Here is a 26,777-nt window from a genome sequence, read left to right as displayed (position 1 = left end):
AATTATAGATACGTTGGAGATGTATCAAAGTGCACTCGAAGGAAAAATTAAAACCATTGTCCGAGTAGCCCCTGAGACTAGGGTCGATTCCCGAAATTGGCCCGAGGATCGATTCCTTGCTCGGCGACATACTTTAGGAATAGAAACGTGGTTCGCAACAGCTCCCGAGACTAAGGTTGGGTGCGACCGACCAACCTGAGGATGGTAATATCCTTAGAAGTTGTTTTGCACTTTGATTTTTCTGCATTGATTCATCAATGCAGTAGCCCCCGAGACTTGGTTGGGCAACATGACCGATCCAAGGATCGTATCTCCTCTGGAACTAGTCCAAATGTAGTGTGCATTTCACCCATGCCAAGATGCAGGTCGGCAGGAAATATGACGAGTTGCAGGTCGGAAAAGACTTCCCAAGCAAAACCATCACGCAGAACACCTCGAACAAGAGGATGTCCCGCCTCCTGAATGGAAAAAGTAGGTTAAAAGTGTTACATGCTCGAAAAACAAAAACTTATGCGAAAATTTACGTCCGAATTAAGTCACATTTTTCGGTGGCAATCCGAAAATTAGTCTTAAAATTAGTTTGTGCTCCCACCGTGCTTTAAAATGACACATCCAATCTCAAGATTTCAAGCAGGTTGATACGTCCATTTTGCATCATGTTTTCTTATTGTTATTTATAATGTTATTATCCATAATGATGCTTTTTGGAGTAATTCTAATGCCTTTTCTCTCATAATATGCAAAGGTTTACACAAAGAGGGAGAATTCCGGCAGCTGGAAATCTGGACCTGGAAAAGCTACGTCAGGCCACCTATTCTGCAAAACTTCAAATGAGCTGGAACTTCACGGAGAATTTTTATGGAATATATGAGGAATATTGGAGCCAATAAGTACCAGAGGGGGTCCACCAGGTGGCACAACCCACTTGGGCGCACTAGGGAGCCCAGGCGCGCCCTGGTGGGTTGTGCTCACCCAGGCCCGCCTTCGGTGCCCATCTTCTGTTATATATGTCATTTTGACCTAAAAAATAGGATGAGGACTTTTGGAATGGAGCGCCGCCGCCTCAAGGCGGAACTTGGGCAGGAGGACTTTTGCCCTCCGGCGGAGCGATTCTGCCGGGGGAACTTCCCTCCCGGAGGGTGAAATCATCGTCATCATCATCACCAACAACTCTCCCATCTTGGGGAGGGCAATCTCCACCAACATCTTCAAAAACACCATCTCCTCTCAAACCCTAGTTCATCTCTTGTGTTCAATTTCGTTACCAGAACTATAGGTTGGTGCTTGTGGGAGACTAGTAATGTTGATTACATCTTGTAGTTGATTACTATATGGTTTATTTGGTGGAAGATTATATGTTCAGATTCAATATGCTATTTAATACTCCTCTGATCATGAACGTTTTCATCATTTGTGAGCAGTCACTTTTGTTCTTGAGGTCACGGGAGAAATCATCTTGCAAGTAATCATGTGAACTTGATATGTGTTCGATATTTTGATAGTGTGTATGTTGTGATTCCCTTAGTGGTGTCATGTGAACGTCGACTACATGACACTTCACCATATTTGGGCCTAAGGGAATGCATTATGGAGTAGCAATTAGATGATGGGTTGCAAGAGTGACAGAAGCTTAAAGCCCAGTTTATGCGCTATTCCATAAGAGACCGATTCGATCCAAAATTTTAATGCTATGGCTAGAATTTATTCTTAATACTTTTCTCGTAGTTGCGGATGCTTGCGGGAGGGTTAATCATAAGTAGGAGGTTTGTTCAAGTAAGAACATCACCTAAGCACCGGTCCACCCACATATCATGATGGAGAAAGTATCGCTCTGGCTTGGGGGAGGCTTAAGTCAATGTTATATTCATGCCCCAACCATGAGGTCTCAAGATAAATTATTATCCAGAACTTTTATGCTCAGCTTTCTCGTAATGATCAAACCATGCTTGATACTTCTTGTGCTGGTTCTTTTATGAAGAAGACTATTGAATTTCGGTGGGATCTTTTTGAAAAAATTAAACGCAACTCTGAAGATTGGGAACTCGACAAAGGTAAAGAGTCAGGTATTAAACTTAAGTATGATTGTGTTAAATATTTTATGGATACTGATGCTTTTCAAAAGTTTAGCACTAAATATGGACTTCACTCTGAGATAGTAGCCTCCTTTCATGAATCATTTGCTACTCATGTTGATCTCCCTAAAGAGAAGTGGTTTAAATATCACCCACCTATTAAAGAAGAAACTAAAGAACCGGTATCGGTCAAAGAAGAAACTATACTTTATAATGTTGATCCAGTTGTTCCTTCTGCATATATAGGGAAACCACCTTTCCTTGTTAGGATAAAGGAACATGCTAAAGATTCAAATGTGGTTAACAAAAGCTATATTAGAACACCTAAACCTGATGAACAAATTAAAGTAGAACCTTGTATTGCTATGTTTAAAGATCTCTTGGAAGAAGATATGGATGGGCATGTTATTTACTTCTATGAAGAAGCTGCTAGAATTGCCAAACCTGATAAAAAAAGATAAACATAGACCTGTTGTTGGCATGCCTATCGTCTCAGTTAAAATAGGAGATCATTGTTATCATGGTTTATGTGACATAGGTGCTAGTGTGTGTGCTATTCCTTACACTTTATATCATGAAATTATGAATGACATAGCACCCGCAGAAATAGAAGACATAGATGTTACTATTAAACTTGCTAATAGAGACACTATATCACCAATTGGGATTGTTAGAGATGTTGAAGTCTTGTGTGGGAAAATTAAATACCCTACTGATTTTCTTGTTCTTGGTTCCCCACAAGATGACTTTTGTCCCATTATCTTTGGTAGACCTTTCTTGAACACCGTTAATGCTAGAATAAATCATGAGAAGCAAACTGTCGGTGTTAGTTTTGGTGAAGTGTCTCATGAATTTAATTTTTCCAAGTTTACTAGAAAGCTTCTTGAAAAAGAATTGCCTGGTAAGGATGAATTAATTGGTCTTGCTTCTATTGCTGTACCACCTACTAATCCTTTAGAACAATATTTCCTAGACCATAAAAATGATTTACATATGCATGAAAGAAATGAAATAGATAAAATTTTCTTTGAACAACGTCATCTGCTTAAACACAATTTGCCTATTGAAACTCTAGGAGGTCCTCCTCCACCTAAAGGTGATCCTATGTTTGAATTAAAACAATTGCCGGACAATTTGAAATATGCTTATATTGATGAAAAGAAGATATATCCTGTTATTATCAGTGCTAACCTTTCAGAACATGAAGAAGAAAGATTATTCAAAGTTCTAAGGAAGCACCGAGCTGCTATTGGATATACTATTGATGATTTATAGGGCATTAGTCCCACTCTATATCAGCACAAAACTAATATGGAACCTGATGCTAAACCCGTTGTTGATCACCAACATCGGTTAAACCCGAAAATGAAAGAAGTGGTAAGAATGGAAATATTAAAACTTCTGGAAGTAGGTATAATGTATCCTATAGCTAATACTAGATGGGTAATTCATGTTCATTGTGTCCCTAAGAAAGGAGGTATTACTTTTGTTCCTAATGATAAGAATGAACTTATTCCACAAAGAATTTTTACAGGCTATAGAATGGTAATTTATTTTAGAAAATTAAACAAAGCAACTAGAAAAGATCATTACCCTCTGCCTTTTATTGATCAAATGCTTGAAAGATTATCTAAGCACACACACTTTTGCTTTCTAGATGGATACTCTAGCTTTTCACAAATACATGTCTCTCAACCTGATCAAGAAAAGACTACTTTTACTTGTCCCTTTGGAACTTATGCTTATAGACATATGCATTTTGGTTTATGTAATGCACCTGCTACCTTTCAAAGATGTATGACTGCTATATTATCTGACTTTTATGAAAAGATTGTTGAGGTTTTCATGGATGACTTTTCTATTTATGGGAAGTCCTTTGATGATTGTTTAAGCAATCTTGAGTGAGTTTTGCAGAGATGTGAACAAGCAAATCTTGTCTTGAATTGGGAGAAGTGACACTTTATGGTTAATGAAGGCATTGTCTTGGGTCATAAAATTTCTAAAAAAGGTATTGAAGTGGACAAAGCTAAGGTTGATGAAATTGAGAAAATGACATGTCCTAAAGATATAAAAGGTATTCGTAGTTTCTTAGGTCATGCTGGTTTCTACAGGAGATTTATCGAAGACTTTTCTAAAATTTCTAGGCCTCTTACTAGTCTCTTGCAAAAGGATATTCCTTTTGTTTTTGATGATGATTGTTTAAAAGCCTTTGAAACACTCAAGAAAGCCTTAATCTTTGCACCTATTGTTCAACCACCTGATTGGAACTTGCCTTTTGAAATTATGTGTGATGCTAGTAATTATGTTGTTAATGTTGTTCTAGGACAAAGAGTTGATAAGAACTTAATGTTATTCATTATGCTAGTAAAACTCTAGACAGTGCTCAAATAAATTATGCTACTACTGAAATAGAATTCTTAGAAGTGGTGTTTGCTTGTTATAAATTTAGGCCTTATATTGTTGATTCCAAAGTAACTGTTCACACAGACCATGCTGTTATTAAATATCTTATGGAAAAGAAAGATGCTAAACCTAGAATTATTCGATGGGTTCTCTTATTACAAGAATTTTATTTACATATCATTGATAGAAAAGGAGCTGAGAACCCAGTAGCTGATAATTTATCTAGGCTTGAAAATGTGCTTCATGACCCACTACCTATTGATGATAGTTTTCCTGATGAGCAGTTAGCTGCAATAAATGTTGCTCACAGTACTAATTCGTATGCTAATTACATTGTTGCTAAATATTTACCACCTAGCTTTACATACCAACAAAAGAAAAAATTCGTCTATGATTTAAGACATTACTTTTGGGATGACCCACATCTTTATAAATAAGGAGTAGATGGTATTATTAGACATTGTGTACCCGAGCATGAACAGGAACTAATCCTACGGAAATGTCACTCCGAAGCTTATGGAGGGCATCATGCTGGAGATAGAACTACACACAAGGTATTGCAATCTGGATTTTATTGGCCCACTCTCTTCAAGGAAGCCCATAAGTTCATCTTATCTTGTGATGAATGCCAAAGGATTGGGTAATATTGGTAAGCGTCAATAAATGCCTATGAATTATTCACTTGCTATTGAACCATTTGATGTTTGGGGATTTTATTACATGGGACCTTTTCCTTCCTCTAATGGGTATACACATATTTTGGTTGCTATTGATTATGTTACTAAATGGGTAGAAGCTATTCCAACGAGTAGTGTTGATCACAACACCTCTATTAAAATGCTTAAGGAAGTTATTTTCCCAAGGTTTGGAGTCCCTAGATATTTAATGACTGATGGTGGTTCACACTTTATTCATGGTGCTTTCTGTAAAAAGCTTTCCAAGTATGATGTTAACCATAGAATTGCATCACCTTATCATCCTCAGTCTAGTGGTCAAGTTGAACTTAGCAATAGAGAAATAAAATTAATTTTGCAAAAGACTGTCAATAGGTCTAGGAAGAATTGGTCTAAGAAATTAGATGATGCACTTTGGGCTTATAGAACAACATATAAAAATCCTATGGGTATGTCTCCTTATAAAATGGTTTATGGAAAAGCTTGTCATTTTCCTCTTGAGTTAGAACATAAAGCATATTGGGCTATCAAAGAACTCAATTATGATTTCAAACTTGCTAGTGAAAAGAGGTTATTTGATATTAGCTCATTAGATGAATGGAGAACCCAGGCTTATGAAAATGCAAAATTATTCAAAGAAAAAGTTAAAAGATGGCATGACAAAAGGATCCAAAAGCGTGAGTTTAAAGTCAGAGAATATGTTCTTTTGTACAACTCTCGTTTCAGATTCTTTGCAGGAAAACTCCTCTCAAAATGGGAAGGACCATTTGTCAATGAGGAGGTTTATCGGTCTGGAGCCATCAAAATAAATAATTCTGAAGGTACTAACCCGAAGGTTGTCAATGGGTAACGAATAAAACATTATATCTTAGGTACGCCCATTAATGTTGAAAGTAATATTATCCAAACTTTGACACCAGAAGAACACATAAAAGAGTCCTTCCGGAACACTCCAGAATCGTGAAAATAAGGAGGTACGTGATACGGTAACTAAACGGACTCCGAAAAATCTACAAAAATATTTTCTATCAGTTTTGGAATTTTTAGAAAATTTGGAAATAAAGAAACTTCCAGGAAGCGTCCCCCTGGTGGGCACAAGACACCAGAGCGCGCCAGGCTTGCCTGGCATGCCCAGGTGGGTTGTGCCCACCTAGGACACCTTCTGTACTCCGTTTTTCTTATGTATTCTTGTCCTCCAAGATAAAAAATCTATATATACTTCCCGAACCTATTGATCACCGTATCACGGAGAAATCTCCTGTTCTCTTTTCTTGCTGTTTCCTGTTAGATCTGTTAAGCGAGGCATCATGTATTCTTCTTCCTCCAACAACGTGGAAGAGGATGCTTGGTTGATGAAGATCGAGCTGAAGAGAGAAGAGCCCGTGGAAGCCGTCGGAGGAGATGAGAGCAAGGAGGTTACTGTAGATCAGCCTCCGGTCTTCGAACAAGCTCTGTCAACAGAGGAGGAGGAGGAAGATATCCTTAAACCTTACCTTACTCATCTTACTCTTGCTGAGATTGAAGCCTTTCACATCATTGAAATAGTTTGCATACAAAATAAGTATCTCACTCATGAAAATATTCTGCATCAAGAGTACATCACCCACCTCCGGAGCGTCATCCGTCGATTGGAGAACCTCTTGATCCTTAAGGATAGGATTGCTTCATCACCACCATCCTCTTCTTCACCACCAAAGGAGAACTGAGTATCGGGTATGGCACTCCCTTTGGATTCCTCCAAGCTTGGGGGAGGTGCCCCACTATCGTATCATCCCACTATCCTTTTGCTTTTACTTATTTTAGTTCGATCTTTTTGATTTAGATGAATAAAAGTTAGTTTGATCCTTTCTTCCTTGAGAGTTTACTTAGTGATCTATCCTTGTAATTGTGTGCAAGTTATATAATAAAGTTTAGTTTGATTTTTTGCTTTCTTTACTTTCATGTTGCAAATTAAAGAAAGGAAATGAGAAAGAATAAAAGAAAGGAAATAAATAAAAGATAGGAAAGAAATAATGAAAAGATCATATACTAGTCCTATGGTAGGTGGTGACACCACATAAGGAAAAGTATAAGTAGAAAATTTTATTAGAGATTGATAAACATAACATTAGTCAATGATGCAACTCATGAAATAATTAATAAGGGAAGAGAAGATTCACATATAAATATACTGTCCTAGAAATCTTTTGTGATTGTGAGCCTCATCAAAATATTATATGCCAAAATTGTTGACACTGGACAAGGAAGAAAACTTAATGGTTTATGTTGGTTTATATTCACAAAGAAGTCATATTGTCATAGATCCTTTAATATGTGGTGCTTGCCCCCTATCTTTGCTAGCCAAAAATTCTGCACTAAGTAAAGATACTACTTGTGCATCCACAAACCCTTAAACCCAAATCTTATTTTCAAGTGTCCACCATACCTACCTAGGGATTGAGAAAGATCCCTCAAGTAAGTTGTCATCGGTGCAAAAAGGCAATAAAAATTGCTTCTAAATGTGTGAGATCATTTAGTGTAAGAGAAAATTGAGCGTTGCACAAACTTGTGATGGTGAAGAATAAAAGCGACTCACTAGTACGCGTCGGTGCTATACAAATAGTTTTTAACCCCTTTTTGCGACGGCATTTGGAACCATCGCCTAGTGAGTGACGGTGATAGGGGGTCCTTCCCACACGACCTAGAAACCATCGGGGATAGGGACCCTACAGTACTCCTACTCGTTTCTGCTCGCATTGCCATCGCAGTCGGTATTCTGTGGTGCTACGTTTACGATGTGCGGCCCATCACAAATGGTTCACTATTATAGAACGTGTATGATAAGCATACAATCACACACATCTGCTTTTCCCAAACTGTATGCTATAACTAATTAAGAAGATTAGCTAATCGTCGTACGAGTGTCAGACAGGATTACGAGATGTCGGACCGTCGTACCATCATCGTACACGACAACTATCACACGCGCTATTCTGTGGTGCAACGTCTACGATGCATACTTCATCAGAAATAGTTCATGGTTGCGAATCGTGTACGATAAGGCAACTAACACAAACGTTTAGTTTGCCCGCACCGTTTATGATATTGTGTGCATGCTTGCACATGTTTCCTCTCTATGAACTGTCTCGGATTATGGTGTATATCGCAAATGTTTGTATTTTACCAACTGGGTGTGACGTAACAACCTGGAGAGTGTAATTTCATCATAATTAATTTTTGCTATTTCAAATTGTACCAGATTTGAATTTGAATTTGAATGTATGCTACAGCTTTATGCATATCCATCAGGTTCAAACAACCAATGCATTATTCGGTTCATAGGTACATATGTTCAAGAATTACATAAGAACCAAATAAAGAATGATGAACCACAATTGTATACTTGTACTATTAAAGACGGTAAAGAAAGAGGCGAAATACATTCTGGTTGCTGAACAAGGTGAAGCAAAATGCCCATGTTGTGCCCTCCTCCATGCAAAAGGCACGCACGACTCTAGTCCAACCTCTTGTGATGGCCGACCGCCCATCATTCACGGTCTTCATAAAAACATCCAGATAATCATCGTGTTCTGGTAGAAATACTTTAACCTTTGCATGCCCAGCAATCATGTAGTTTGAGAGGTAATCTTGAGTAAACTGCTTTGCAACCACTACAAAGGAAAGAGATTCAGACATTGTCATCTAACACAACTCATTATGGGAAGTAAAAAGAAGGATGCAGAGTTCTTACTTACCATCCTGTAGTTCACTATTATCTTGGATAAAGTGTAAACAAATAGTTTAATTGTCATCTTTGGACCCATTTTACTAACAATCTTTATCAGCGTCCTCACTTGATGCTGGTTCATCGATATCTCATTGCCACGTACACAGAAAGGGTCGAAGCGCGGATCTTTACCAATGACGTGTGTACCTAAATGCACCAAGTTAATATTAGAAGCTAAACAACAATTGCATAATGATGTAGTACAACACTCTTTTATAATACTCCCTCCATTCCTAAATATTTGTCTTTATAGCGATTTCAACAAGTGACTACATACAGAGCAAAATGAGTGAATCTACACTCTAAAATATGCCTATATACATCCGTATGTGGTATCCAATTGAAATCTCTAAAACGACATATATTTAGGAATGGAGAGAGTATCTTATAACATCCAATATACTCACATATTAGATGAATTAACATCTTATATTATGGGCCGGAAGGAGTTCAGTGCATTCTTACAAATTATTGGCTGATTAGTTGTTGTTGTATCCATGGGTTACAGTTAGTTTGAGCTAGCTCGGGCTCAAATAGCCCTAAAGTATATCTAAACATGAGGGCTAGTTTGAGCTAGTTGCATCTATGACCCACCCAAAAAAACTATCCAACCCAAGAGGTGCTAATTGGAGCTAGTTCTCCTAGTGCATTTATTGTCAATCTAACCCTGCCATCCAAACAACTCTTTGGATGGAGTTAGTTCAGGGTTAGTCAGGAGATAGAAACTAACTCTAACCTCTAGCTAAGTTGAGTATCCAAACAGGGTTGTGTTGTTGTTGTTGTTGTTGCTGCTGCTGCTCTTCTACGTATATCTAGACATCATTAGAACATTAACGTAACACTCTGCCTTGTTGCTATGTAGCCTAGGATTGCATATTTAGACATTAAGTACAGTGCATGTTGCTATGTAGCCTCAGATATATTACATATGGCCCTACTTAACCTAACGATAAATGGGTTGTAGATATATTCAGTTAAAAGTCTGATTCACTGATGGACAACAACAGTCGTTCCCAAAATTTTCCTGTGTAGGTACATTGAGAAGCATGTTAAGCACAATAGGCTAAACATCAACCAAAATTATCCATGGAAGACAAAATAATCTCCAAAAGATAGCTTCAGTGTGCAGGTTCTAGTAAAGCAAAACAAGTGGAAAGGTTTGTTAACTGCAACAGGCCTAACATTTAACAACAAGCAAACATATTCATTCAAACTGGTATTGTGCCAGTCTAAGTACACTGGTTATTGTTAAATAAAAATGGAAAGGTGTGTTAACTACAAGATGCAGCAACCAAATGTAGTCATTCATAGTGGTATTGTTGAAACTGGTACTGATGAAATTGAACTACATAGTTCATACTTGCACATATAGAACATCACATTGTGAATAACTGGAATAAACAAGGCATACTACGAACAACCAAAGATAGCATTTGAAACTGGACATATGCTAACTACAAACAATCGAACAATCAAAAAACTTTAAAGGAGGCATATGCTAGCTATAATAGGCTTAACAGCAAGAAAATATATGCATTCCTATCGGTATGTTTAAAACTGGATTGATGAAATGTATTGCACAGTAAATAATTTCACATATAGAGCATCACATTGTGAACAACCGAAATAAACAAGGCATAATGCAAATAACCAGATATAGCAATTAAAACTGGACATATTCTCACTACACTACAAAAGGGACTCGACAAAACAAATCATGTCTTTCCCCCTGTGAAGAGGCACGGCAAAACAAATCATGGGTTTCCTCACTTGTCACAGATGGGCTTGTTCCCGTGGGAAGAGAATGGACCCTGGATGCGCTTCATGTTGTCGCAGATGGGCTCCTTCCCCTTGGAAGAGCACGATTGTAGGGTGCCCTCCTAGATGTCGCAGACAGGCGCTTTCCCCTTGGAAGAGCAGATGGGCTCTTTCCCCTTGGAAGAGCCAGAGAGGGTGCCCTCCTCATGGTCGCCGTCGATGAGGTCTGACTTGGAAGCTGTGGACCCCAAGCCAGCGTCATAGAACGTGTCCTTTCAGAAATGACAAAAGGGGTTCGATGGCGATGTAGGATGGCAAATTGTTGACAGCAAGCCAGAGGATATCAGCGGCGGGGCCATGGATGAGATCGACGGCCGTTGAACCCGAGGGGTTGGGGTGGGCCACTTAACCTGTGACATAGCCCGCCTCAGGTTGTCGCTATCGATGACCTCGATGTCGTAGCTGGCAGCCGAGACATGCTCGCATACTCTAGCCCGCTGCTTGAGTTCCTGCCGCCGGTAATGGTCGTGAGCTTCCTCGGTGACGTCGGGCGAAGAGACCGCGATACACCTCTTTTGGACCAGTCTCTCCTCAAGCTCCACGGGAAGCGTAGCCGGGCTTAGGCTATGACACTGCGGAGTGGGGGATGGGGTTCTATGGGAAAGGGGGCATTTGGCAGGCGTCATCTAAGAAACTCAGGGCAGCCTGGGTATGGAGATCGGTGGGTAAGCTGCACGGGCAAACCGGCAGATGTTGACAATGGAGGCCTTGCGGCGGCGGCGGCAGCGGCGGGGACCTTGCTAGGGTTTCGAGCGAGGGAGGGGGTGTGTGTGTGCGCACGCCCGAGGAGGTTTTGGTGTGTGTGTGTGTGTATGTGTGTGGAGGGGGGTGTTTGAGGAAATAACGCGGGTACTGGAAATTTTACTACTCAGGAGTGAAATGCCGGGGCTATTGAAAATTTTGATGATAGTGCATCGCACACGGTCCGGAGATAATAACCATGTGTTATGAAACAGAAAAACCCTCGAGGCGGGAAAATATTTTCTAGGGATGTAGGTGGGATTGGGAACAAGAAACATCACATAGGGTCCGGAGATAACAACCATGTGTTATGAAACAGAAAACCCTCGAGGTGATTCGATATTTTCTAGGGATGCAGGCACGATTGGGAACAAGAAACATCTCACATGGTCCAGAGATAACAACAGTGTGTTATGAAACAGAAAGACCCTCGAGGCGGGCAGATATTTTTGAGAGGGGGAGCCTCGTGGATCCCAATGTACTATGCGGATGTGTGCGTGACACGGGCACTGTCATGGCACACTGTTAGTTTGGATGAACTGTGTCTGTTGTGTCATCTGACTTATCTAATGTTCATAAATTTGACGAAAAATGACGTGGGAGAGGGTCATAACACGAACACACTTGCATGTGGAACAAATTTATGTATGAAAAGGGTGATTTGATTTTCAAATACCAAATACAACTTTGATGTGGCACCTATCTTGCAAAGCGCACGGTATTGCATGCCCCCCTCATGTCGGCATGAAGGGAATCCTAAGCTATGAATGCATGCCCCTGCCCCCCCCCAACCGAGGTTCACCTAGCAAAGTGCAAAGTAGCTAGCAGCCCCCCTCCTCCCTCGTGTCGGCACGAAGGGAATCCAAGCTATGAATGCATGCCACCCAACTGAGGTTCACCTAGCAAAGTGCGAAGTAGCTAGCAGCCCCCCTCCCTCATGTCGGCACGAAGGGAATCCTAAGCTATGAATGCATACCCTCAACCAAGGTTCAGCCTAGAAAAGTGCGAAGTAGCTAGCAGCCCCTCCCTCGTGTCGGCACTAAGGGAATCCTAAGCTATGAATGCATACCCCCCCAACCGAGGTTCACCTAACAAAGTGCGAAGTAGCTAGCAGCCCCCCTCCCTCGTGTCGGCATGAAGGGAATCCTAAGCTATGAATGCATGCCCCCCAACCGAGGTTCACCTAGCAAAGTGTGAAGTAGCTAGCAGCACCCCTCGTGTCATCACGAAGGGAATCCTAAGCTATGAATGCATGCCCCCCAACCGAGGTTCACCTAGCAAACTACGAAGTAGCAATCCCCCCCCCCCCCCACACACACACTTTCAGTCAGCGGGCTAGAGAGGCATATCTCAGCAAGATGGATCATAGAACGGACCAAGAATAATCCACCTTAGTCATACAACCTCTCTCTTGTTGTTGGTCAAAGTGATGGTCGTCCATGCGACCCCGTAGATGGGCTAGCTCGCCAATAATCACGCAAGTAGCTAGTCCCCGAAGACAACCATTGCATGCGTGTGGCCCAAACACATGTATGGAGAGGTGTGTTTTTGAGTAACAATGGAACGACTTTGATGTGGCACTGTGATTTCGAACTAGAAATCCACACTGAGTGAGGGTTAGGTTGACGATGCATATGTATGTTACACCACACTTCAAGCCAACGATGGGGATTCAAGCATGCATGAGTGCATAGTATATGCGCTCAAACTTAACTTCTGAATCTCACCATGACCTATACTATGATAACATGAACCAAATGAAGAGACATGGTAACCTATCTTGTTGTTGGTCAAGGTGATCATGGATGTCCACACGGGCCTACAAATATATAGGCTTGTCGCCGGTAAACACGCGAGGGAGTGTACCGTTCAAAGGCAACCACTACATGCATATGTATGGAGGTGATGCATGCATGCATGTTTGAATACCATTTCACAACATTGATGTGGCGTGTGCGTCAAAAATCGTACACTAGCTCCCCACACAGAGCGAGATCGGTTCATGATGTGTTGTTGTACTAGCCACTTCGACTCAATGGGAGGGATTCATGCATACACATGCATGTGTGTGTGCACAAACTATATCATGCATGTCATCCCAGAGCATGAACTATATATATACCGTATTACAAGCAAAAATAATAATCCCCTCCTAAGTCAAATTAACCTCTCTTGTTGTCAGGCAAAAAGTAGTGATGGACCAAACGGGCCCACAGATGGAAAGCATCGATATCACTGATAACCGATTAAGTGGGTGCGAGAGGACAACCACCACTGCTTTGCACGTGGGCCAAACATATATATGTTGAATACCCAAAATGCACAACTTTGATGTGCCACTTGCCTCAAAAATCGTAAACCATGCACCCATAGAGAGCAAAGTTCATAAAGCGTACTACATATGATGGTCCCCTTCCACCCTCTTCACCACATACTATATGCTCCTGCCGTAATATGTACAACCCAAAAGAATCCTCATCGATGGTGAAATTAATTAACCTCTCCCGATGTAGGTCAAAGTGATGCATGCATGCATCGACGATGGCCTCGTGGGTCCATAGATGGAAGCGTCACACGTGAGTGTCCTAGCTAGGATAACCACCGCGTGCATGCATGTGTTCCAAAGAGGTGGTGTGTGATGTTTGAATAGCCAATTTCACAATTTTGATGTGGCACGTGCCTCGGAAACCAAAACGTCCCGACATTGAGTGAGGTGTACTTGTTCACGGACGCGTAGGTATAGTATATATGCTAGTCCCCTCCCACCTCTTTGACATGTACTATATACCACCATAACACAAACAAAAAAGATTCTACCTTGCTGGTCAAATTAACCTCACTGCTCGCTATTCGTCAAAGTGATGGACGACGACCTCGAGGGCCCATAGAAAGCGTCACACGCGAGTATCAAGTGTCGTGTAGGACAACTATCGACTGCATGTGGCCAAAACATGTATGTATGAAAGGGTTGTGTAATGTTTTAAATAATGATTTCACAACTCTGATGTGGCACCGACCTTCCTAACAAAATGGCTAACCCACACGGTGGCTCACAACTCATGGTGTACTCCGACCCACCCGCCACCCCCAGATGCACACACCCACACACACACACCACGAATCCACCGCAACTATGATGCATGTTAAATTAATTACCCCGCAGTGAACATATGTTGCCAAAGGAGGGACGTTTTAATTTTGAAAAAATCACAGAGATCATTAAGACATTTTAGTACATTAATTGATTGATTTTCTACAGGTATAATGTGCAAAAATCAAATTTGAGCTACATGCTGATATGTCCATTTTGCATCATGTTTTTATATCGATATTTATTGCATTATGGGCTGCTAGTATACATTATGTCACAATACTTATGCCTATTCTCTCTTATTCTACAAGGTTTACATGCAGAGGGAGAATGCCAGCAGCTGGAATTCTGGGCTAGAAAAGGAGAAAATATTAGAGACCTATTCTGCACAGCTCCAAAAGTCCTGAAACTCCACAGGAGTCATTTTAAGAATATATAAAAAATATTGGGCGAAGGAAGCACCAGAGGGGGGCCACCCACCATCCACAAGGGTGGGGGCGTGCCCCTGCCTCGTGGGCCCCCTGGCAGGCCTCCGGTGCCCATCTTCTGCTATATGAGGTCTTTCGTCCAGAAAAAAATCATAAGCAAGCTCACGGGACCAAACTCCGTCGCCAAGAGGAGAAACCAATCTAGGGCTCCGGCGGAGCTGTTCTGCCGGGGAAACATCCCTCCGGGCGGGGGAAATCATCACCATCGTCATCACCATAGATCCTCTCATCGGGAGGGTGTCAATCTCCATCAAAATTTTCACTAGCACCATCTCATCTCAAACCCTAGTTCATCTCTTGTATCCAATCTTTGTCTCAAAATCTTAGATTGGTACCTGTGGGTTGCTAGTAGTGTTGATTACTCCTTGTAGTTGATGCTAGTTGGTTTATTCGGTGGAATATCATATGTTCAGATCCTTTATGCATATTAATACCCCTCTGATTATGAACATGAATATGATTTGTTAGTAGTTATGTTTGTTCCTGAGGACATAGGAGAAGTCTTGCTATAAGTAGTCATGTGAATTTGGTATTCGTTCGATATTTTGATGAGATGTATGTTGTCTCTCCTCTAGTGGTGTCATGTGAACGTGGACTACATGACACTTCACCATTGTTTGGGCCTAGAGGAAGGCATTGGGAAGTAATAAGTAGATGATGGTTGCTAGAGTGACAGAAGCTTAAACCCTAGTTTATGAGTTTCTTCGTAAGGGGCTGATTTGGATCCAAATGTTTCATGCTATGGTTAGGTTTACCTTAATGCTTCTTTTGTAGTTGCGGATGCTTGCAAGAGGGGTTAATCATAAGAGGGATGCTTGTCCAACAAAGGGCAGTACCCAAGCACCGGTCCACCCACATATCAAATTCTCAAAGTACCGAACCCGAATCATATATGCGTGATGAAAACTAGCTTGACGATAATTCCCATGTGTCCTCGGGAGCGCTTTCCTTCATATAAGAGTTCATCCAGGCTTGTCCTTTTCTACAAAAAGAATTGGGCCATCTTGATGCACCTTATTTACATTTATTACTTGTTACCCGTTACAAATTACCTTATCACAAAACTATATGTTACCGATAATTTTAGTCCTTGCAGAGAATACCTTACTAAAAATTGCTTATCATTTCCTTCTGCTCCTTGTTGGGTTCGACACTCTTACTTATCGAAAGGAGTACGATAGATCCCCTACACTTGTGGGTCATCAAGAATCTTTTCTGACGCCGTTGCCGGGGAGTGAAGCGCCTTTGGTAAGGAAAAATTTATATAGTGTGCTGAAATTTACTGTCACTTGTTACTATGGAAAGTAATCCTTGGAGGGGCTTGTTCGGGGTATCTTCACCCCGACCAGTAGAGCAAAGAGTTTCTCCTCAACCTACTGAACCTACTGAAAATGTTTACTTTGAAATTCCTTCGAGTATGATAGAGAAACTGTTAGCTAATCCTTTCACAGGTGATGGAACATTACATCCCGATTTGCACCTAATCTATGTGGATAAGTTTGTGGATTATTTAAGCTTGCAGGTATGCCCGAGGATGTCATCAAGAAGAAGGTCTTCCCTTTATATTTGAAGGGAAAGGCATTGACAGGTTCAGGCTATATGATGACATGGGATCATGGAACTACAACCGATTGAAATTGGAATTTCATCAGAAGTTTTATCCTATGCATCTTGTTCATCGTGAACATAATTATATATATAATTTTTGGCCTCACGAAGGAGAAAGCATCGCTAAAGCTTGGGGGAGGCTTAAGTCAATGTTATATTCATGCCCCAATCATGAACTCTCAAGAGAAATTATTATTCAAAATTTTTATGCTTGGCTTTCTCTCAATAATTGCTCCATGCTCGATACTTCTTGTATTGGATCTTTTATGATGAAGACTATTGAATTCAAATGGGATTTATTGGAAAGAATTAAATGCAACTCTGAAGATTGGGATCTCGACAAAGTTAAGGAGTTAGGTATGACACCCAAGTTTGATTGTGTTAAATCTTTTATGGATACCGATTTCTTTTGTGAATTTAGCACTAAATACGGACTTGACTCTGAGATATTAGCTTCTTTTTGTGAATCCTTTGATACTCATGTTGATCTCCCTAAGGAGAAGTGGTTTAAATATAATCCTCCCATTAAAGTAAAAGTAGTTGCATCTATTAAGGTTGAAGAAAAGAGTATCACTTATAATGTTGATCATGTTGTTCCCACTGCTTATATTGAGAAACCACATTTCCCTGTTAGAATAAATGATCATGCTAAAGCTTCAATTGTGGTTCATAAGAGTAATACTAGAACACCTACACCCTCTGAGAAAATTATAGTTGAACCTAGTGTTGCTATGGTTAAAGATCTCTTGGCCGATAAAATTGATGGGCATGTTATTTACTTTTGTGATGAAGCTGCTAGAATTGCTAGACCCGTACTAAAAATAAACATAGACCTGTTGTAGGCATGCCTATTATTTCTGTTAAAATAGGAGATCATTGCTATCATGGCTTATGTGATATGGGTGCTGGTGCAAGTGCAATACCTCATTCCTTATACAAAGAAATTATGCATGATATTGCACCTGCTGAGATAGAGGAAACTGATGTTACAATTAAGTTGCCAATAGAGAGACTATTTCACCAGTTGGGATTGTTAGAGATGTTGAAGTCTTGTGTGGTAAAGTTAAATATCCTGCTTATTTTCTTGTTCTTGGTTCCCCACAAGATAACTTTTCTCCCATTATATTTGGTAGACCCTTCTTGAATATTGTTAATGCTAGGATAGATTGCAAAAAGGATATAGTTACTATTGGTTTAGGGGATATGTCTCATGAGTTTAATTTTTCTAAATTTCATAGACAACCCCATGAAAAAGAATTGCCTTGTAAAGATGAAATTATTGGTCTTGCTTCTATTGCTGTGCCTCCTAATGATCCTTTAGAACAATATTTGGTCGACCATGAAAATGATATGTTTATGAATGAAAGAAGGGAAATAGATGAAGTATTCTTTAAACAGGGACCTATTTTGAAACACAACTTGCCTGTTGAAATACTAGGAGATCCTCCTCCACCCATGGGAGATCCCGTGTTTGAGCTTAAACCATTGCTAGATACTCTTAAATATGCTTATATTGATGAGAAAAAGATATATCATGTTATTATTAGTGCTAACCTTTCAGAGCATGAAGAAAAGAAATTATTGAAAACTCTGAAGAAGCACCGTCCTACTATTGGATATACTCTTGATGATCTTAAGGGCATTAGTCCCGCTCTATGCCAGCACAAAATAAAATTGGAGAAAGACGCGAAACCGGTTGTTGATCAGCAACGACGGTTAAATCCTAAGATTAAAGAAGTGGTAAGAAAGGAAATAATAAAGCTTCTGGAGGCAGGTATAATTTATCCCGTTGCTGATAGTCAGTGGGTAAGTCTTGTCCGTTGTGTCCCTAAGAAGGGAGGTATTACTGTTGTTCCTAATTATAAGGATGGATTGATCCCATAATGAATTGTTACAAGTTATAGAATGGTAATTGATTTCCGCAAACTAAATAGAGCCACTAAAAAGGATCATTACCCTTTACCTTTTATCGATCAAATGCTAGAAAGATTATCCAAACATACACATTTTTTCTTTCTAGATGGTTATTCTGGTTTCTCTCAAATACCTGTGTCAAAAGAGGATCAAGAAAAGACAACTTTTACTTGCCCTTTCGGTACCTTTGCTTATAGACATATGCCCTTTGGTTTATGTAACGCACCTGCTACCTTCCAAAGATGTATGACTGCTATATTCTCTGACTTTTGTGAAAATATTGTTGAGGTTTTCATGGATGATTTCTCCGTATATGGAACTTCTTTTGATGATTGCTTAAGAAACCTAGATCAAGTTTTCTAGAGGTGTGAAGAAACTAATCTTGTCTTGAATTGGGAAAAGTACCACTTTATGGTTAATGAAGGTATTGTCTTGGAGCATAACATTTCTGAAAGAGGTATTGAAGTGGATAAAGCTAAAGTTGATGCTGTTGAAAAGATGTTGTGTCCTAAGGACATTAAAGGTATAAGAAGTTTCCTTGGTCATGCAGGTTTTTATAGGAGGTTCATTAAGGACTTCTCTATAATTTCTAGGCCTCTGACTAATCTCTTACAAAAAGATGTTCCTTTTTTCTTTGATGATGATTGTGTAGAAGCATTTGAAATACTTAAGAAAGCTTTGGTTTCTGCACCTATTGTTCAGCCACCTGATTGGAATTTACCATTTGAAATTAGGTGTGATGCTAGAGATTATGCTGTAGGTGTTGTTCTAGGACAAAGGGTTGATAAGTAATTAAATGTTATCCAATATGCTAGTAAAACTCTAGATAGTGCCCAAAGAAATTATGCTACTACTGAAAAAGAATTTTTAGCAATTCTATTTGCTTGTGATAAGTTTAGACCTTATATTGTTGATTCTGAAGTAATTGTTCACACTGATCATGCTGCTATTAAATATCTTATGGAAAAGAAAGATGATAAACCTAGACTGATTACATGGGTTCTCTTGCTACAAGAATTTGATTTGCATATTATTGATATAAAGTGAGCTGAGAACCCCGTTACAGACAACTTGTCTAGGTTAGAGAATGTTCTTGATGACCCACTACCTATAGATGATAGCTTTCCTGATGAACAATTAGTTGTCATAAATGCTTCTCGTACTGCTCCATGGTATGCTGATTATGCTAATTACATAGTTGCTAAATTTATACCACCTAGTTTCACATACCAGCAAAAGAAAATGTTTTTCTATGATTTAAGAAATTACTTATGGGATGACCCACACCTTTATAAAGAAGGAGTAGATGGTACTATTAGACGTTGTGTACCTGAGCATGAACAGGAATAGATCCTACGTAAGTGTCATTCCAAGGCTTATGGTGGACACCATGCTGGAGATAGAACTGCACATAAGGTATTGCAATCCGGTTTTTATTGGCCTACTCTCTTCAAGGATGCCCGTAAGTTTGTCTTGTCTTGTGATGAATGTCAAAGAATTGGTAATATTAGTAGACATCAAGAAATGCCTATGAATTATTCACTTGTTATTAAACCATTTGATGTTTGGGGCTTTGATTATATGCGACTGTTTCCTTCCTCTAATGGGTATACACATATTTTAATTGTCGTTGATTACGTTACTATGTGGGTAGAAGCTATACCAACTAGTAGTGCTGATCATAACACCTCTATTAAGATGCTTAAAGAAGTTATATTTCCGAGGTTTGGAGTCCCTAGATATTTAATGACTGATGGTGGTTCACATTTTATTCATGGTGCTTTTCGTAAGATGCTTGCTAAGTATGATGTTAATCTTAGAATTGGATCCCCATACCACCCACAGTCTAGTGGTCAAGTAGAACTGCGTAATAGAGAGCTCAAATTAATTTTGCAACAGACTGTTAATAGATCTAGAAAAAATTGGTCCAAGAAACTTAATGATGCATTATGGGCTTATAGAACTGCATATAAGAATCATATGGTTTATGGAACACAAGGTATGTCTCCATATAAAATGGTTTATGGAAAAGTGTGTCACTTATCTCTCGAACTAGAACACAAGGCATATTGGGACATTAAGGAGCTCAGTTATGATTTCAAACTTGTCGATGAGAAGAGGCTTTTTGACATTAGCTCACTTGATGAATGGACAACCCAGGCCTATGAGAATGCCAAACTATTTAAAGAAAAAATTAAAAGATGGCTATCGGTGTCAAAACCGGTGGATCTCGGGTAGGGGGTCCCGAACTGTGCATCTAGGCCGGATGGAAACAGGAGGCAAGGGACACGAAGTTTTACCCAGGTTTTGGCCCCCTCGATGGAGGTAAAACCCTACGTCTTGCTTGATTAATATTGATGATATGGGTAGTACAAGAGTAGATCTACCACGAGACCAGAGAGGCTAAACCCTAGAAGCTAGCCTATGGTATGATTGTCGATGTGTATGTTGTCCTATGGACTAAAACCCTCCGGTTTATATAGACACAGGAGAGGGTTAGGGTTACATAGAGTCGGCTACAATGGTAGGAGATCTGAACATCCGTATCGCCAAGTTTGCCTTCCACGCCAAGGAAAGTCCCTTCCGGACACGGGACGGAGTCTTCAATCTTGTATCTTCATAGTCCAGGAGTCCGGCTATCCGAACACCCCGTAATCCAGGACTCGCTCAGTAGCCCCTGAACCAGGCTTCAATGACGAGGAGTCCGGCGCGCAGATTGTCTTCGGCATTGCAAGGAGGGTTCCTCCTCCAAGTACTTCATAGAAGATTTTGAACAAAGATAGTGTCCGGCTCTGCAAAATAAGTTTCCACATATTGCCATAGAGAGAATAATATTTACACAAATCTAATCTGCTGATGTACTCCGTAGTGTGACATCACACCATGGCCAAGCTTTTATTCGAACCGTTTTACTATCCCATCTTAGCGCGTTATGCGAGGCGGTTTCCTTGGCACGTCTTGTTAAAGCAGAGATCGTGTCCCCTTATTCCGGGATTCTCATCAATACGGGTGTGGGTAACCCAACCGCGCCATTGATTACGGCGCTTGGAGATAAGCGAGTTTTACCAGGCTGGTGGGGACACGTAGTTGCGTCCACCCATATAAGGGGATAAGGATCCACCTTTTCACCCACGCCTTCTTCCTCCTTTGCCTATCCATTCTTACGCACTCGAGCTCCAGCGCCCAAGTCCGCACTACCACCTCAACCTTCTTCAGTCATGTCCGGAGCGGGAGGAAAGTGGATGGTCTCCTCCGTCACGGAGGGACACATCAAAAAGCTGAGGAAGGCCGGATATCTGGCTAGCGACATCACGCATCGGCTTCCCGAAACGGGGCAGCTCATCCCCACTCCCAGGCCCCATGAGAGGGTGGTATTCCTCCCCCATTTCCTCCACGGACTGGGCTTCCCTCTGCATCCATTTGTCCGGGGGCTCATGTTCTACTACGGCCTGGATTTCCACGATCTGGCCCCGAACTTCGTCCTCAGCATCTCGGCGTTCATCTTCGTGTGCGAGGCTTTCCTCCGCATCCACCCCCATTTCGGCCTATTGCTTAAGACTTTCAACGTCAAGCCAAAGGTGGTGCGCGGCAGCCAGGCGGAGTGCAGCGGTGCCATGGTTGGCAAGATGGCCAACGTCCTGTGGCTCGAGGGCTCCTTTGTGGAGACCCTGAAGGGGTGGCAATCATGGTGGTTTTACGTCACCGAGCCGCGCGACGCCGAATGGGTCGCACCCCCTGAGTTTCGATCCGGCCCCCCTACGCGGCTCACCTCCTGGAAGGAGACAGGCCTGTCTTGGGGTAAAAAAGGAGAGCTGACCGGACTCCAAACATGCATCCAAACCCTGGTGGACAAGAAGCTCAAGCTTGTCAACGTAGTCCAGGTTATGCTCATCTGCCTGATCCTCCCGTGTCAACGACGGGCCTTTAATCTGTGGGAGTTCGACCCGGCGCGACATCAAACTCTAAACAGGCTCTTTGACACGACGTACGAAGATGCCTGGAGGATGCTTTTGAAGGGCGCCGAGGCTCCTGCATCCGCTACCGAGGATCGCGGATTCAGCGCGCAGCGTCACGTGCTCGCGGTAAGCTATTTTTTCCTTTTACAAGGTATCGGTTTTCCATAATTTGACTCTATGCGTGATCTAAGCTCCCTTTCCTCTGACAGGATTGGCAGGTGACGTCCGGACAGATCAACTGTCCGGCCCCTTTGCCTGAAGGCCCAGCGGACGCTCGCTTGGCGAGGCTGCTGGTTCCGGCGCCCTATGTGGTGCCAGAGAAGAAGGCCACGAAAAGGGCCACGGGGACTCGAAAGAGCGCCCGGCGCCAGGAGGTGTCGGATTCATCATCCGACGGTCCCGAAGCGCCTTCCTCTCGCGAAGACGAGGAGGAAGAAGAAACCTCTCCCCCTCCAGCGGGAGGAGAGAAGAAAAGGAAGGCCGCCCTCTCTGAGGAGGCCGGAGGGTCCAAGAAGGGGAAAACCCTTCCTCCGGACTACTCCGCCGACGCCGACGGCGGCGGAGATGAGTGGCAGCCCAGGGCCAAGCCCCTGGCAAAATCGTAAGTATCCGGATACCGGAGTAATTCATAGTATTCGTTTATTGCACAAGTTTCCCTTATGTCGAATTTGCTTATGCAGCCCACACAAAGACCGGCTCGACGCGTCGTCGAGCGGCTCACTGGACTCGTCGGATGTGAACTCGCTTCTGAAGGCTTCCTCCCCCCGCCCTATGGACGATACCGAGGTGTTGTCCCAACAGGTTCCAAGCAAGGAGGCGGTGGTCCCGGAGGCGCCGCAAGGCGACCTCCCGGACTCCAGGAGTAAGGGGGATGAAACCCCCCAGGGCTCCACGTCCGGCTCTAGGCCGGACACCGCTCCAGAACCTTCAAAGGTTCCGGAGTCCAGCGGGGGACCTCCTTGCAAGAGGAGCAAGTCCACCATGCCGGTGGCCTTCGTCCAACCGGAGGCACTGGACAATATGCTGGAGGCGCTCCAAGGCGCCTCCATCGATGAGGAGCACCGCATTATTATGAGTGCAGTGGTCCAGAAGGTTCAGTCCGCAAAAAACGGACTGACTGAAGCTTGTACTAGCCTTTTGACAGGCTTCGAGGTAAGTAAAGAAAGTGTAAATAATAGTACCGCATAGATAGTAGCCCCTGATGCTCTGTTTGGAGTTCGGGAAGAAAAGCCGAATAGAGGATCAAACAGAATTCACAGGAGTCTAACAAAAATGAGTCAATATGCATGTGCAGGCTACCCTGCTTGCGTCCGCCGCACTGACTGCGGAAGTGGACACACTAAAGCAGGACCTTGAAAGGTCCGGGCAAGAGCTCGAGCGTGCCAAGAAGCAGCTCGAGGACAATGAAGGTAAGAAATACCTTGGTTGAATATGTATATATAAAAAGGTGCAATTGCAAGAAATGACAGGATTAACATGGCTATTGTAGGGGCCACATCTGAGGTGGCGACCCTTAAGCAAGCGCTGCTCGAGGCCGAGAAGAGTGCGGCCGTGGAGCACACCGAGCGGGAGAGGTATGAGGCCGAGGTTGGCAAGGTGCGGCAAGAGCTCCAGGTTCTCATGAAAAAACATGAGAGTTTGGAGCTTGACTCGAAGACGTGAGCGTCCGAGCTCGCGGTGGCTATTGAAAATGCCAAGTCTGCCAAGACCAAATCCCAGAAGACCCTCCAGGAGTTGGATGAGCTGAAGAAGATAGCGGCGGGTAAGGCATTCTTTATGCAAAGAAAACACATAAACGTGAGTTACCTGTTACTTACCCGAATCCGGAGGTCTCCAGGAGCGTTCGCAGATCTTCCCCGAAGTGTATCCGATGTTGCCGCATTCTATCGAGCTGAGGAGGGCAGCTCGACGGAGAAGGTGTTCTGGTCTCAGTACGCTGAGGCCGGACACCCCGTGCCCCTGAGCGACCAGCTGAAGCAACTGGTCGAGCTCCATAAGGCGGCCGAACAGGCCATGAAGGCCCTCGTAGTTCGGCTGTGGCCCGGAGAGGCTTAGCCTGGGAGCTATTTCGGGCTGGTGCGGCGGCTGGTGGAGGCCTGTCCAAGGCTCCAAGTCATCAAGCGCTCCGTCTGCATTGAAGGTTCCCGTAGGACCCTTGCCCGTGCTAAGGTGCACTGGGGCAAGCAGGATGCTGAGAAGCTTGTGAAGGACGGGCCACCGCCGGGGAAAGAGCATCGCAAGCCCGAGAATTATTATAAGGATGTTCTGAAGGGTGCCCGCCTTGTGGCGGATGAATGTAATATGGATGTAATTTTCGAGTAAAACTCGCTCGTTTTGTCCTATGCGCTGAAAACTTGTTCATATGCGCTGAGCAATGCTGCTTGAATCTAAAATATTACCTTCTGTGCAGCTGTTTATCAATACTGAGAGATGGCGAGTCGTCGGCTTCTGCCCCCTTGCCGCTAGTGCTGGGGTGTTCGGGGATAAACCTGGGCGCTCTTTTCCCCATATTTGGGTCCTTCGAGGGAGGCGCTCAGCCCATCAAACGAGGCAATCGGACTATAATGTGTGAACACTCTCACTTAGCCATAGAATTCTATAATTTTAAATTTCGGCGAAGCCCCTAGTATTCGGAAGACCGAGTTCGGGGCGCTATCCACGCCTTGGCCGGACAGAGCCGGCTCCTCGCCCTAAGCGGCATAATTCTTTAGGGACTCGAAAAAACCTCTCGAACAGCGACCAGCTCTCGCTTCATCATGACAGTCAGTTTTAGCTTTCTCCATTGAGGTGCTCGACCCAGCTCAACCGGGGCACAATCGCAGTGGTTCTCCTAGTGCTACCTTAGCCAATATAGCGGAACGTAAGGCACCAAAACATAGGAGCCGGGCAAACCCAACTATTGACCCAAGACATGATTCGGAGCCGATGCATATAATGCTATAAGTTCGGGGTGCCGCACTTGTTAAAGTGTTCGGACCTCTCACACCATATTGAGGGGTACTAAAGCCCCTGGCGTATTTTGGCCGTACCAACGTGTACGGGTGCAACATGTCGTTAAGGAACATATAAAAAAAGGTAATGCAAAAAAATAGACAAAAGCTATGCATTGTTTATTAAAATAGCTGCGATCAAAGAAGAACAATACAAGTAATGCGATAAACGAAAAGTTGGACTATTTAACATGTCTGCTCCAGGGGCAAGCTGCAGAATAGTATGCGAAACAGGTATACTGCTCATGATAGAGACCACCAGGGATTTCCGTAATGCGGCATGGCTTGTCTGCTTCCCTGGTCCTTGCATCGTTTGTGCGGAAATTGAACTGCCGAACAGACCTTCCGAAGAGTAGAGTCCTGGAAGTAAGAGAAAAGTAAAAAATCGGCAGCCCCTGGTGCGGTTTAAGCCATGTTTCGGCCGTGCCGTGATGGTGCCCCTCCCCCTATGCCCATGGTATTTCCAGAGCGTAGTTATGGACGCGAAGTACTAGCGTCGCCTTTTTGCGAGGGTTGGGGTTGGGGCCGCATTGCTACGCCTGCTTGGAACGTGCCAGGCGGTCTTGTTGTAGGTTACTCCGGGCGCGCTTGACGGTGTCTGGATGTTTAATGGCCGGACTGGAGAACTGCCTGAAGAGGCTGCTTTGTACTTCCGCTGCAAGGGCCACCATGTGCTCCTCCGTTCGGAGGGAGCGTTTGGTGTTTCCATTGATCGTAATTACTCCACGAGGGCCTGGCATCTTGAGCTTAAGGTATGCATAGTGCGGTACCGCATTGAATTTGGCGAGTGCAGTTCGTCCGAGCAGTGCATGATAGCCACTACGGAATGGGACTATGTCGAAGATCAATTCCTCGCTTCGGAAATTATCCGGGGATCCGAAGACCACTTCAAGTGTGACTGATCCTGTACAGTTGGCCTCTACACCTGGTATTACGCCTTTAAAGGTCGTTTTGGTGGGCTTAATCCTCGAGGGATCGATGCCCATTTTTCGCACTGTATCCTGGTAAAGTAGGTTCAGGCTGCTGCCGCCGTCCATGAGGACTCTAGTGAGATGAAATCCGTCAATAATTGGGTCTAGAACCAATGCGGGAAATCCGCCATGACGGATGCTAGTGGGATGGTCTCTTCGATCAAAGGTGATCGGGCAGGAGGACCATGGGTTGAACTTTGGGGCGACTGGCTCTACCGCGTATACGTCCCTTAACGTGCGCTTCCGCTCCCTTTTGGGGATGTGGGTGGCGTATATCATGTTCAC

Source organism: Triticum urartu, chromosome 3A, assembly GCF_056163025.1.
Source record: "Triticum urartu cultivar PI428250 chromosome 3A, HENAU_Tu73, whole genome shotgun sequence".
In the NCBI taxonomy this organism is placed as follows: domain Eukaryota; kingdom Viridiplantae; phylum Streptophyta; class Magnoliopsida; order Poales; family Poaceae; genus Triticum; species Triticum urartu.
This window is presented reverse-complemented; position numbering follows the sequence as displayed.